The 15,040-nt window shown below is 45.0% G+C and overlaps 1 protein-coding gene across 2 annotated transcripts in view; it reads left to right on the top strand.

Annotated features, from left to right (window-relative positions):
* Positions 1-755: 755 nt before the first annotated feature.
* The window catches only part of LOC142662101 (uncharacterized), a 32,163-nt gene continuing 17,878 nt past the window's right edge, over positions 756-15,040 (top strand). The window contains exon 1 of one of the 2 annotated variants that reach the window (XM_075840011.1): positions 756-1,040. The gene's annotated coding sequence lies outside the window, so the exon portion shown is untranslated. The remainder of the gene's footprint in view (positions 1,041-15,040) is intronic. The other variant, XM_075840012.1, reaches the window with a different exon arrangement.

Genomic DNA, 15,040 nt, shown 5'->3' on the forward strand with positions numbered 1-15,040 from the left:
TCCGCCCTGTGCAGCGCAGGGAATTCCGGGCAAAAAAGTGCACCAAACTGTGGTGCAGTTTTCCGCCCGGAATGTCCGCTGCAGAAAATTGCTGCATTAACTGGCATGCTAGCACGCCGGCCTCCTGGGATGAGGTTTCATCCCAGGAGACCACTGCAGCCTCTGATTGGCTACAGCGGCGGTCACACGGGATAAAGCGTCATCCCAGTAGGCCGGCTTAGAGGAAGTATGGTGTGGTTTTTTATCGAGAGTTGCGAACCCGCCGCAAAACATGCAACAACTGCCATTTGTTACAGGTTTTACCTCACCATTGAATTCAATGGGGAAAACCCCCAGCAAATATGCAGTGATTACGCAAATACAGTTGACATGCTGCGGAATAAAATTCCACACCACAGATCTATTCCTGGGCGTTTTTTACGCAGCGTGTGAATGAGATTTGTTCAATCTCATCCACTTTGCTGTTACTATATTTGCTGCATTTTTTCCATCCGCAATTCCGGACGGAAAAAAAGCAGCAAATCTGCTAAAGTGTAGACAAGCCCTGGGAAAACTGGAGGGAAAAAAAAAGTCATTTTCTTGCTTTGAAAAAAAAAAGTATTACTCTGTCCTCCAACAGTTTGTTAAGCCAGAGTTCATGGACAATATCTATTTTTTACAATCTTGCTAATATGGAATGTGCCCTATCTCTTTAATAACGTGAAACGCTATGACATCCCCTTTAAGGTCGTGGAGTTAAAGGGATGATAAGGGCGCTGGAATGAGGTTTGATGGGGGATGGGAGAGAGGCTGAAGATGGCTGAGCGGCTCCCAGTGAGGTTTGTGGTCGGCTGAACGTTTGGAGGCGCCGGCAGGCGTTAGTAAAGCGGCCTCGTTGTCGTGTGCGCTACAGGATTGTTTATTCGTCACTGGGGAACCGGAAAACCCTAATCCGGGCGTCCGTGCCGGTGCAAGACCCTGTGCGATTGTGAGAAGGGACGAGGAGCTGGTGCAGTCCTTGCAGGTAGCAGTGGAGCTGGCATTCTAGGCTTCTGGCTAACGTAAGCGAAGGAGGGGGCAACTTGTAATGTCTGTTCAGTGAAATAGGAGTTGTAAATACTTAGTTAAGGGAGAAGTGCAAGAAAATGGCGCAATTGACACGTGAAACGCACGAGCCATTTCCAATCTAATGCAAAAATAAAAATCTTCTGCATCAAAGGGGCGGGGCTATACGGCTGGCAATGGCGGCTGCAAATTTAAAGGGAACCTGTCATCTGTTTACAGCCCTAAACCTACAGTTCCTGACTGTTTCCAAACATGCCCCTGTATGTTCCTTCAGGTGCAGCAAAATTAAGTAAAATCTATTTTTAGAATGGCATGTGTTGTATGTTAATTACCTGTGAAGAGTCAACTGGGCGTTGCCAATATCCAGAAGAAGCAGGCCGTTCCATCCCTGCTCCTCCCGGCTTTGACATCCTCGCCGCAGGCTGGTGGTGACGCAAAGGGGTCTGGGGGGATCAAGTCAGGAGAGCAGGGCTAGGCCATCAATATCAGATTGTTGGGGTCCGGCTCCCCGCTAATCAGCTGTTTGAAGGGGCTGCAGCGTACGCTGCTCCCTCTTCATTGCTCACGCTGCTCCGTGTTGTATGTGAATGGAAAAAGGCTGTAATCCTGTGAACCGCTGCTACAAGTGTTTTGGCGTTTGACAGTACGGAGCAGTAAAAGGAATCAAGGGGACGCAGCGCTTGCACGAGCGCCACAGCCTCTTCAAAACAGCTGATCGTCCGGAATGCCGGGAGTAGAGCCCCCACCAATATATTGATGCTGAGGATAGGCCATCAATTTTATCTCTCCTGACAACCCCCTCTGTAGTCATTTTCTTTCCTCCCCCAAAGTGGCTTAAAGAGGCTCTGTCACCACATTATAAGTGCCCTATCGCCTACATAAGGAGATCGGTGCTATAATGTAGGTAACAGCAGTGCTTTTTATTTAGAAAAACGATCTATTTTCACCACGTTTATGAGCGATTTTAGATTTATGCTAATGACTTTCTTAATGGACAACTGGTTTTTACTATTGACCAAGTGGGCATTGTATAGAGGAGTGTATGACGCAGACCAATCAGTGACCAATCAGTGTCATGCACTCCTCTCCATTCATTTAGTTAGCGCATAGGGATCCTGCTAGATCACTATGTGTTGTCTTATACTGACACATTACCGTCACTGAAGTGTTTAGACAGTGAATAGACATTCCTTCCAGACAGGACGGGATGTCTATTCATAATCCCGACATTTTGTTAACGTTTCTGTGGTACTTACAGCAGAGCAAGCGTAATCTGGCGAGATCACACTGTAAATGACAGGTTACAGGGAGATTAGGCTTTGCTCTACTGTAAGTCCCACAGAAACGTTAGCGAAGTGTCGGTATTGTGAATAGACATCCCGTCCTGGCTGGAAGGAATATCTATTCACTTTCTAAATGCTTCAGTAACGTTAATGTGTCAGTATTAGGGTATGTTCACACGCAAAATACATCTGAAATTACGGAGCCGTTTTCAGGCGAAAAACAGCTCTTGAATTTCAGACGTTTTTGCATCTTTTATGGACGTAATTGGAGCCGTTCTTCATTGGAGTCAATGAAAAACGGCTCCAAAAACGTCCCAAGAAGTGTCCTGCACTTCTTTGACGCGGGCGTAATTTTACACGCCGTCTTTTGACAGCGACGCGTAAAATTACACCTCATCTGCACAGAACATCGTAAAACCCATTGCAGATGTTTGCAGACGTATTGGAGCCGTCTTTTCAGGCGTAATTCGAGGCGTAAAATGCCTGAATTACGTCTGAAAATAGGTCGTGTGCACATACCCTAAGGGCTTATTCAGACGAGCGTATAATACGTCCGTGAAAATCACGCACGTCGCACGGACCTATGTTAGTCAATGGGGCCGTTCAGACTGTCTGTGATTTTAACGCAGCGTATGTCCGCTGCGTAAAACTCACGACATGTCCTATATTTGCCTGTTTTTCGCGCATCACGCACCCATTGAAGTCAATGGGTGCGTGAAAACCTCTACGGCACACGGAAGCACTTTTGTGTGCCGCGCGATGGGTGCTACAGTAGTCAAAACTATGAATGAAAACAGAAAAGCACCACATGCTTTTCTGTTTACAAACATACAGAGTGTCATAATGATGGCGGCTGCGCGAAAATCACGCAGCCGCGCATCATACGCTGCTGACACACGGAGCTGTTATGGACCTTTTGCGTGCGCAAAACGCACACGCTCGTGTGAATCCGGCCTAAGACAGCACATACTGATCTAGCAGGATCCCTATGCGCTGACTAAATGAATGGAGAGAAGTGCATGACGCTGATTGGTCAACGCCCAGTTGGTCAATAGTAAAACATAAGAGTTATTAAAATAGGTACAAAGGAAAAGGGGAGTGCTCATATCAACCAATTCCATCTTTACATTTTTTTTTATAGTCTCTTTGGAAAATGAAGGCAGCAACTTAAGTAGCTGCCATTGGCGACTGCTCCAGTTTTCATTAACCTCCACCTTTGAGGTGTAGAAGCTTGTAGGGAAGGATCGATGACACCGTTTACAGGCCATGTAAACCTTTGAACACTTTATTTATTTTACAAAAACAATGTATTACGGTGTTTAATGCAACTTTTGAATTTATTTAAAAAAAAAAATACTTTTTGAGATACAGCTTCTATGTATCCTGGATACAAGGAAGCTGTATCTTGCGCTCAAACCCGAATCTGACAGGTCAGCGGGACTGAAGGCTTTCCCATTCTCTGACACGCATGATCCACCTGTTATTGATCACATCTAAGTCCATAACTGCATTGAAGGGTCGGTTAGGAACTTCCATCACAGATCCAGTCCAATATGGCAGAAAAAATTCAGCAGCATTCTGCGCTATTTTTCCTTGGTAAAATGACGGACACAATGACAGAAACCAGTCCGGTGCCAGCGAAGATTCTTTACTTCCTACATAACCAATCATGTCATTCAAATGACAGCTTGTCCTTAATCAGAATACAGATGTTGAAGGTGTCACTAGGGATAGGGGCAGTCATTTCCTAACTTGAGTTGCACTGGCATGCCATAAATAACAAGAGCAGCGAAACTAAGTCCCCATGCACAAGAATGTGCTTTTGTGGCCGCAATTCCCCCGAAAATCCACAGCAGAATTGCGGCCCCATTCATTTCTATGGGCCCATGCACACGACCGTGGTTTTCACAGTCCGTGCATGGCCCAGGCTCATAGAAAATAATGGCCGCGGCCATGTGCACGGCCCGCGAATTGCGGGCGGCTCGCGGGTGACACTCCGTGGTCGGCCAACCCGAAAATCATGGCCGTGCACATGGCTACGGTCGTGTGCATGAGGCTTTACACAAAAACAGAACCCCATACATAAAAGGTATAGGACATGTGACCATATCAGTTATGGTCCTGTCCAATGACTGGGACTGGAGGGGAATCTATGTTCACCATCGTCAACCCTGCGAGCGTGAGTATCATTCATGAGGCTATTACCCAGCTCTGGCCGATCATCTCCTGTCCTGCCGGAGGGAGGCTTGTCCGTGTCTGGTTACCTCCCCGTTCTGGGAGGTGTTATGGCTCTCGTGTGGTCTGGTCGCTGGTTGGCTGCTTTCCGCCTAGGCTAGGCATGTTTTACAAAGCCCCGGGCCCTCTTCTCTGCTGATTAGCTGGATTGAGCTGCGACAAAGCTACCCCTGATATAGCATTGATGCTTTAGCCGCATACGGCATGCATGTGCTCCAGCATATCTAAAAGTACTTCTATATCGTCAGTACTTTACTTGCCATCTGCTTGCTGCAATGCCACTGAAGACTACCATTGAGTAGGAGAAAAATTACAGGTATATTGAAGCAATGCAGTAGTCCTCAGTATTCAAAGGCATGTCATTTATTTTATAGACACTACACGTTACGACTCTGAACAGGAGCCTTCAGGTATCCCCACCATTCAGATGTTAAACCAACAATCCAGGTATCCAATCCTTCACCTCCTGACTTGATTGACATCCTCCTGGCCACTTTGTCACCACTAGCTAAATCCTGAGGAAAGGCCATCAAATGTCACCGGATAACTCCTATAATGACTTCTCCAAGAGCTATTTGGCAAAAGGTGTTTTAATTAATTAGATGAGATTGGAAAAGTTTGTTTTACAAGTGCTATTCCCTATTAAATAAAGGCGCACAAAGCCTGGTTATTGATAAATCTATTCTTAAAAGTGTGTTCCCATCTTGACAAATATAGCTATAAAGATGTAACAACATAAAATTAGGCATTTTTGTAAATACCTTCTTTTTTTAAATGCTGTACTTTGCGAGATATCCTGGCTCCATCTTACTGACAGCCCCTCTTTGTTTATTGCTCGTTGCCTAGGGATCCGGCCACCACTGCTTTTCTCTGGCGGTGGCCGCGCTTGCTCTGTTCTACCTCTTTATTTTGCAGTGAGGGTGGCCGGGATCTCGGGAACGAGCACGCTAGAGCATGCGCAGTAGCTCCCTGCCCGACCACCTCTCGGGTTCTATTCAAGTCTATAGACCGTCCTGTACTCGGCACATCAGTAAAGGCCAGCCGAGTTAGCTGAGCCCTTATCAGAACTAAGTAGGTATGTAACATTGTCTGTTACATACTTATGCAACGCAGCAGCATGGACTGACCGCTGTCCGTGGTGTAACCTGCACGTAAATAAACTGTATGAGACAGCGTCCTGCTTGGTCTCCTGTGCTCTCGTCTGCTGTAAGGAAGCCAGCCCTGTATCAGTGCGGGCTGCTGTACTGCCGACAGGAGCACAGGATACCGAGCAGCAGCTTAAACCACGGACCCTACAGTCAGGGGCTCCTTCAGGACAGGAATTCCCGGCTAGTGTTGGAAACTACACTCCTAGAAGGAGTCCCAATGAAGTTAGCTACAGGGAGGGGGGAGTAGGATCGAACGACGTCGGGAGCGCACACTAACAGAGCGGCTTGATTGACATCAAGCTGCTCACGCCCCCTTTTAGAAAATTTAACCAGCACTAGCTGCAATATCTAGTTGAGGAAAAAGAGAGTTAGGAAATGATGATTACATTTTTTTTTTTTAGAGCAATATATTTCTCTCTTTAGTTATGGTTAGGACGTATTAAAAAAAAAAAAAAAAAGACTCCACTTGGGAATAACCCTTTAAGGCTGGGTTCACACTGAGTTTTTTGCAGGCAGAAAATCTGCCTCAAAATTGCGTTTGGAATTTTGAGGCAGATTTTCCTCTGCCTGCACGCTGATCTTCGTGGCGTTTTTCGCCCGCGGCTGTTGAGCGCCTCGGGTATGAAACGTAGCGAAATACGCTTTCTCTGCCTCCCATTGATGTCAATGGGAGGTCAGAGGCGTAAACACTCGAAGATAGGGCAAAAAACGCCTCCACCTCCCATTGAAATCAATGGGAGGCATTTTCGGCCGTTTTTTGGCACGTTTTGCGGCGCGGTTTCCGCGTCCAAGAACTCTCCAAAAAACTCTGTGTAAACTCCCCCTAAGAAAGATTGGTTAGTGTGAACCATGCCTCAGGGCAAACAACTTTCAGAAGACGTGTTAGGGTATGTTCACATGGCCTATTTTTGGACGTTTTTCAGGCCGTAAACACCCGAAAAACGGCCAAAAAATCGGCCGCGAAATAGAAGTGCAGGACACTTCTTGGACGTTTTTGGAGCCGTTTTCCATAGACTATTGAAAAAAGCTCCAAAAACGGCCGTAAAAAAACGCCGCAAAATACGTCTGAAAATCAGGACGTGTTTTCTCTTGAAAACAGCTCTGTATTTTGAAACTTTTTTGACTCTGCGTGTGAACATACCCTAATAGAGATGTATGCAGCTGGAAAAAGCAACAAAAGCTTTGCTAAAGACCTGGATGCACATTAATCCACTGTTCGACAAATGGAAAGTAGGAAATTAGGACTCTTACTACTCTCCCTAGCAGTGTGCATTCTGTTAAGATCACTCCGAGAGCGCAACGGGCACGCTATGGGTGAGGAAGCTATGGGTAACCGCAAAAGACAAACTGAAAAATCCACAAACTACTAAAACCTTTGTTCATGTATGTGGCCACTATTAGAAAAACACTGAACAAGAATGGTGCTTTTTGAAAGGACACAAAGAAGAAAGCTGCTGCTGTTTAAGGGTATGTGCACACGATGAGAGGCTTTTACGTCTGAAAAGACAGACTGTTTTCAGGAGAAAACAGCTGCGTCGTTTCAGACGTAAAAGCTCCTCCTCGCATTATGTGATGCGTCTGTGACGCTCCTAAATCTTGAGCTGCTCTTCATTGACTTCAATGAAGTACGGCTCAAATTACGTAGCAAAGAAGTGTCCTGCACTTCTTTGCCGAGGCAGTCAATTTACGCGTCGTCGTTTGACAGCTGTCAAACGATGACGCGTAAATGACAGGTCGTCTGCACAGTACGTCGGCAAACCCATTCAAATGAATGGGCAGATGTTTGCGGACGTATTGGAGCCCTATTTTCAGACGTAAAACGAGGCATAATACGCCCCGTTTATGCCTGAAAATAGGTTGTGTGAACCCAGCCTAACAGTGGAACTCTATCACAAATGCACAACGCTATGTTAAGAGGAAAAATAACACTGCACACAATCACCAAAACCCTGCAATTATTGAGGGAAAAATAAAATCAAAGGTGTTATAAAACATTTTACAGGAGAATGTGCAGGCAGCAGTCCATGACTCCAAGCTGAAGAGACGTTGGATGATGCAACAATATAATAACCCAAAGCACACAAGTAAATCAACTAACGAATAGTTGAAAAAAGAAGAAAATGTGTGTTTTGGAATGGCCAAGTCAGTCCTGACCCCAACCTTAGTCAGATGCTGTGGCATGACCTGAAGAGGGCTGTATGGGGTACAGCCCCTTTAAACTGTTACTATACATACAGGTCTTTTGTTTCACCTTGTGTGTAGTAAGAGTGTGTGTAGTAAGTCTTTGTCCTGGTGTGGTCTATATGTTCCCCCACGTCTGTTTGGTCCAGGCTGTCCTCCCCTCTCTCGTGTCCTGGCACCTTGTTGTTATTAGAGAAACTGCTGCCATGGCGTCCCATAGGACATTACACTGGCAGCTAGAGGGAGGATGGCAGGGACAGGTGGTGCAGAGCAATTGCAGAAGAGAGAAGTGGACTATAGGGATAATTTATTAAGAATGGCGTTTCATGCGCCAATCTTAAAAGAAAAATTGGCGTGAAGTCTGTTGCATATTTCGGCTGGTCCAGACACCATCCATTCTCCCCACGTCTCCCATAAAAAAAAACATACTCTCCTAACTGCTCCTCTTCTGCCCCCCACGTCAACTCATGCTTCTATTGCAGCTCGTACAAAGTCCTGACGTCATCAGTGCTGTTTTGTATTCAATATTCTGATCCTGCCCGGCGTCAGAATGTTGGATGAGCTGCGCTGCAGTGATGAGGTGGGGTGAGTATTTCATTTTTTTTTTTTTTTTTTTTTTTTTTATAGTTAAGTTTTCAATAGGGGGACGCGGAGCAGTCTGATCGGGCTGGGGGGGTAGGTAGGGGCCCATTATAGGCCTCTACCTTGCTATTTCCCCGTGCAGTGAAATCTACGCTAGCTGGGAGCTAAATTTTGGGCAGCTGTTGCCATGGGGTGGAAAGATGGTTTGCACGTAGCCACGCCCCCTTTCCACAAAAAAGCAAGGGTGGCACAAAAAAGCCAGAAGTTGCTATTTGCTTCGCAAATGGTGTCTTTTGGGCCCTTTTGCAACTTTTCTATGAAAACTGGCGTAGAATGGTATATAAATGATCCCTGTATGTCCAGAAACAGGCTGGAAGTGTTTGTGGCCGGAGCCAGACTGAACCAAGTGAGAGCGACTGGCTGACTTGACTGGCCTAATCCTCTGGAGGTAAAGAGTGGATTAACTGTTGTAGGCATGACTAGTCACTGGCTCCCTTTACGCCCCAAGTGTACGTAACATGTTTAAGTTAAAAAGTAATGAGTGTCCTCCTGGGTTTCTGAGAGTGGATGTACAATAACAAGCTGTTCTGAAAGCATCAAGCGTTTATTACTGTTAATTGTAATCTGTCTGAAGCGGTCCTTTTTAAAAGATCAGCACCCCCTTTAAAAAATAGACTTGGACTAAGAATTGTTTGTGACACTTCGTAACTTGAGGACCGTACTCCTGATTTCACAGAGTGTATTACAAAGTGCTTGGTTAAAGCACAGGGCTACGAGGACCCATTGAGGCATAGGGTGTTCCCAATAGTAAGCAATTTGGTGCATAAGCGGGCGTGCTGTTGCATAGGGGGGTGGGCGGTGGTAGAGACTGATCGCGAAGACCAACAGCGGCACAGCAGGATGGGCTAAGAGCAAACAGTAACTTTGGCGCAATCCAACTTGGTGGGAACCGCTGCAGAGGTTTAGTTCTTTAACCTGGTTATGACCGCACAGAAATTGGTACAGTGTATTTGGAAAATCTTCAGACCCTTTCACTTTTTTTTCACATTTTGTTATGTTGAGGCCTGTAAAACTGAAATTTCGCATGGACATAATTATTCAGACCCTTTGCTATGACACTTAAAATTTTGACCTGGTTGCCTCCGCATTTCTTTAGATCATCTTTGAAATGTACCTACACCATGATTGGTCCACCTGTGGTAAATTAATTGGATTAGATATGATTTAGAAAGACACACCCCTGTCTATATAGGGCCTCACTGCTGACAATGCATATCAGAGCGAAAACCAAGCCATGTAGAGCTCAGAGACAGGATTGTGTGGAGGCACAGATCTGGAGAAGGGTTCAAAAATGCTCAAGCACAGTGGCCTCCTAATTCGTGATCGGAAAAAGTTTGAAACAACCAGGACTCTTCCTAGAGGTGGCTGCCCCATCAAACTAAGTAATTGGGGGAGAAGGGCCTTTGTAAGAGGTGACTAAGAACGCAATGGTCACTCTGGCTGAGCTCCAAAGATCCTGTGTGCAGATGGGAGAAACTTCCAGAAGTTCGATCATCAATCAGTACTGCAATCTGCAGAGTGGCCAGAAAGAAGCCTCTCCTCCATAAAATTATCTATAGACAAGGAGAGTAAAACGAAAAACACCCGGCGCACATCGTGCATCATCTCTTGTTTAAAGTGACAAAGGGTCGGGGGTAAGCGGTTGTGCTTACCTTGTGGTGTTGTGCTAGGAGCACAACACCCAGAAGTGCCTGTATGGTCTCAAAGCACTGCAGCTGGTAAATCCATGCAGGGGCTGTCAGGGCTCCCTCAGTAAATTGAGATGAATGGAAAAAAAAAAAAGAGGATAAAATTCTCCAGCGCTGTCCAAATGTTGTGGAATTGAAGGATTCAATCCAAGGCAAGGCATGAAGTTTAAATTTAGATATATGTTTAATGGATAAGAATGCTACGCGTTACGAGATCGGACCGATCTCTTCATCGAGCAAAGAAACATACATCATGATTCCACAACATTTGGACCTCGCTGGAGAATAGCTCCAAAACGGCTGTAAAAAAACAACCGTGAAAAACGCGAGTTTGCTTAGAAAACGTCTGAAAATCAGGAGCTGTTTTCCCCTGAAAACAGCTCCCGTATTTTCAGAAGTTTTTTGCTAAGCGTGTGAACATACCCTTAGTCATGTCTGGAGGAAACCAGGCTCTGCTAATCACCTGCCCAATACCATCCCTACAGTGAAGCTCGGTGGTGGCAGCATCATGCTGTGGGGCTGTATTTCAGCGGCTGGGACAGGAAGACTGGTCAGGTTTGAGGTAAAGGTGAATGGAGAAAAATACAGAGATATTTTTAATGAAAACCTGATCCAGAGTGCTCTAGACCTGACTGGGCCGAAGGTTCACCTTCCAACAAGACAATGACCCAGCCAAGACTACACGGGAGTGGCTTAGGGACAACTCTGTGAATGTCCTTGAGTGGCCCAGCCAGAGCCCTCACTTGCACCTAATCAAACGTCTCTGAAGAGACCTGAAAATGGCTGTCCACCGTCTGTCCCTATCCAACCTGACAGAGCTTGAGGACCTGCAGAGAAGAATGGCAGAAAATCCTCAAATCAGGTGTGCAAACCTTGTGGCATCATACCCAAGAAGACTGGAGGTGGTTATTGCTGCCAAAGGTGCCTCAACTAACTGCTGAGTAAAGGGTCTGAATACTTATGGCAATGCAATATTTTAGTTTTTCCTTTTCACTAAAATAGCAATAATTACGAACATTCTGTTTTCACTTTGACATTTTGGGGTTTTGAGTGCAGAAAGACGCTGGCCTAGGAATGTCTGATAGGTCAGCGTCAGAGGCTCTGCTAGCTCCACCCATTGAGAATCACTGGCGACCAAACCCACTTGGCTAGCCAGCGGTTCATTTACATATTGTTTAATAAATAATGAGGAGGCGCTATCTCAGCAACAGGGGGACGCAGACGTAAGGAACAAACAATGCTGGACTCCAACACAGCGGCAATACCGTGAGTCTAATCACTCACTTTGTAGGAGATAGTGACAGGTCCTCTTTAACCCCTTAAGGACGCAGCCTAGTTTTGGCCTTAAAGAGGCTCTGTCACCAGATTGTGCAACCCCTATCTGCTATTGCAGCAGATCGGCGCTGCAATGTAGATTACAGTAACGTTTTTATTTTTAAAAAACGAGCATTTTTGGCCAAGTTATGACCATTTTCGTATTTATGCAAATGAGGCTTGCAAAAGTACAACTGGGCGTGTTGAAAAGTAAAAGTACAAGTGGGCGTGTATTATGTGCGTACATCGGGGCGTGTTTACTACTTTTACTAGCTGGGCGCTCTGAAGAGAAGTATCATCCACTTCTCTTCAGAACGCCCAGCTTCTGGCAGTGCAGATCTGTGACGTCACTCACAGGTCCTGCATCGTGTCGGCACCAGAGACTACACTTGATTCTGCAGCAGCATCAGCATTTGCAGGTAAGTAGCTACATCGACTTACCTGCAAACGCCGATGCTGCTGCAGAATCATCTGTAGCCTCTGGTGCCGACACGATGCAGGACCTGTGAGTGACGTCACAGATCTGCACTGCCAGAAGCTGGGCGTTCTGAAGAGAAGTGGATGATACTTCTCATCAGAACGCCCAGCTAGTAAAAGTAGTAAACACGCCCCGATGTACGCACATAATACACGCCCAGTTGTACTTTTACTTTTCAACACGCCCAGTTGTACTTTTGCAAGCCTCATTTGCATAAATACGAAAATGGTCATAACTTGGCCAAAAATGCTTGTTTTTTAAAAATAAAAACGTTACTGTAATCTACATTGCAGCGCCGATCTGCTGCAATAGCAGATAGGGGTTGCAAAATCTGGTGACAGAGCCTCTTTAAGGCTCAGAGCCCATTTTTCAAATCTGACATATTTCACTTTATGTGGTAATAACGTCGGAATGCTTAAACCTATCCAAGCAATTCTGAGATTTTCTCGTGACACATTGGGCTTCATGTTCGTGGTAAAATTTGGTCGATATATTCAGTGTTTATTGGTGAAAAATTGCAAAATGTAGAGAAAATTTGGAAAAAATAGAATTTTTCAGAATTTTAATGCATCTGCTTGTAAAACAGACTGTTATACCACCCAAAATAGTTACTAGTTCACACTTCCGATATGTCTACTTTAGATTAGCATCGTTTTTTGAACATTCTTTTATTTTTCTTGGACGTTACAAGGCTTAGAACCTAAACAGCAATTTCTCATATTTTTAAGAAAATTTCAAAAGCCTTTTTTTTAAGGTACTTCTTCAGTTCTGAAGAGGCTTTGAGGGGCCTATGTATTAGAAACCCTGATAAAACACCCCATTTTAAAAACTAGACCCCTCAAAGTATTCAAAACAGCATTTAGAAAGTTTTTTAACCCTTCAGGCATTTCACAAGAATTAAAGCAAAGTGGAGGTGAAATTTGCAAATTTCATTTTTCTTGCTGAATTTCAATTTTATCCATTTTTTTTTTCTGTAACACAGAAGGTTTTACCAGAGAAACACTACTAAATATGTATTGTCCAGATTCTGCAGTTTTTAGAAATGTCCCACATGTGGCTCTAGTGCGCTCATGGACTAAAACACAAGCCCTAGAAGCAAAGAAGCACCTAGTGCATTTTGAGTCCTCTTTTTTTATTAGAATATATTTTAGGCAGCATGCCAGGTTTGAAGAGGTGTTGAGGTGCCAAAACAGTAGGAATCCCCGAATAGTGACCCGATTTTTGGAAACCACCCCTCAAGGAATTAATTTATGGTTGTTGTTACCATTTTGACCGCACAGTTTTTTCACAGCACCTATTTGAATTGGGCTGTGAAATGAAAAAAATTAAATTTTTTCCAATAAGATGTCATTTTTTTATCATGATTTCTTATTTTCACACGGAACAAAATACCCCATTTTGTTGCCCAATTTCTCCTGAGTGCAGCAATACCCCATTTGTGGCGATAAACTGCATTTTGGGCCCATGGGAGGGCTCGGAAGGAAAGGAGCGCTATGTGTTTGTTGGAGTACAGATTTTGTTGGTTTGGTTTTCGGGTGCCATGTCGCATTTGCAGAGCCCCAGAGGTATCAAAGCAATGGAAACCCACCAGTAGTGACCCCATTTTGGAAACTACACCCCTCAAGGAATTCATTTATGGGTGTTGTGACCATTTTGACCCCATAGTTTTTTCACAGAACTTATTTGAATTGGGCTTGGAATTAAAACAAAATTATTTTTTTCCAATGATATGTAGTTTTGGCTGAAAATTTCTTATTTTCACAAGAAATAAAATACCCCATTCTGTTGCGCAATTTGTCCTGAGTGCAGCAATACCCCATTTGTGGTGATAAACTGCCGTTTGGGCCCATGGGAGGGCTCAGAACGAAAGGACCACCATTTGGCCTACTGGGGATTTTCTCGTGCAAAGTCATGTGTGCAGAAGCCCCAGTACAGTTGAAACCCGCAAGAAGTGACCCCGTTTTAAAAACGACACCCTTAAGGCATTCATCTAGAGGTGTAGTGAGCATTTTGACCGGAGAGATACGCCCCATAAACTGTAATGTGTGTTCTCCCTGGTATGGCAATACCCTCAATGTGGCTGTTATCAGCTGCTTGGGCACACAGCAGGGCTCAGAAGGGAAAGATAAGGGGGGATAAGCTGTGCGGAGTACATCAGGGTAAGTAGAATTGGGGTAAATTTATAAAACAAGGGATGTATGATAAATTTTAAAACACTCTTTCATACAGAGCTCTGGTTTTTCGGGACACGCGTTACATTGATATATTGTGTCCTCCCTTATACCCCTCTTATAGCAGACTTTGCACCTCTTTTGACTTTTTCCCTTCTTGCCAGTTTGGGGAACTTCTCCTGGAAAGTGTTGCCCTGGTACGATTCGTGTGGCCTCGCTTCCAGAAGTACTGGGTGCTCCCCCGTTCCTGGTCCCTAAAGATTAGGTGCTTGATAATCATCTCTTGAAATTCCAGGAAAGTTCCCCTCTGGCCTGTACATCGACGTAGCACGTACACATTGTACAATGCCATCTGTATGATGTGCCCGGCCAGCTTCTTATACCACACCGCATGGCGCTGTAGGGCTTCAGGACTTGATCTGACAAGTCCACCCCTCCCATGTACCTATTGTAGTCCAGGATGCAGTCTGGTTTAGGGGTCTCTGTACTGGTACCTCGTACAGGTACATGGGTACTGGTGTGACATCTCTCTTGTCCTTGTACTTGACACACAATATGTTGCTGCTAGAATGTGCCCTGCGCTCACCCCTTCTTGTTTGCCCTGCAGAGTCTTAGGGAGGCCTCTCAGATTTCTTCTAGCAGTGCCGCATGCCACAGGACTGGAAGCGAGGCAGTTGAAGAGTGGGACCCCGGTATAAAAATTATCCAGGTAGAGGTGGTAACCCTGGTCCAGCAGTATCAGCATTATGAGAAACTAGACATGGACTGCACAATCCACAGTATATACGTTGATCTGAGCCGCTAGGCATAATTTAGAAACATGAACATGAAGTTCTTTGTAAACATTTTGATCAAA

Source organism: Rhinoderma darwinii, chromosome 10 (genome assembly GCF_050947455.1).
Source record: "Rhinoderma darwinii isolate aRhiDar2 chromosome 10, aRhiDar2.hap1, whole genome shotgun sequence".
In the NCBI taxonomy this organism is placed as follows: Eukaryota; Metazoa; Chordata; class Amphibia; order Anura; family Rhinodermatidae; genus Rhinoderma; species Rhinoderma darwinii.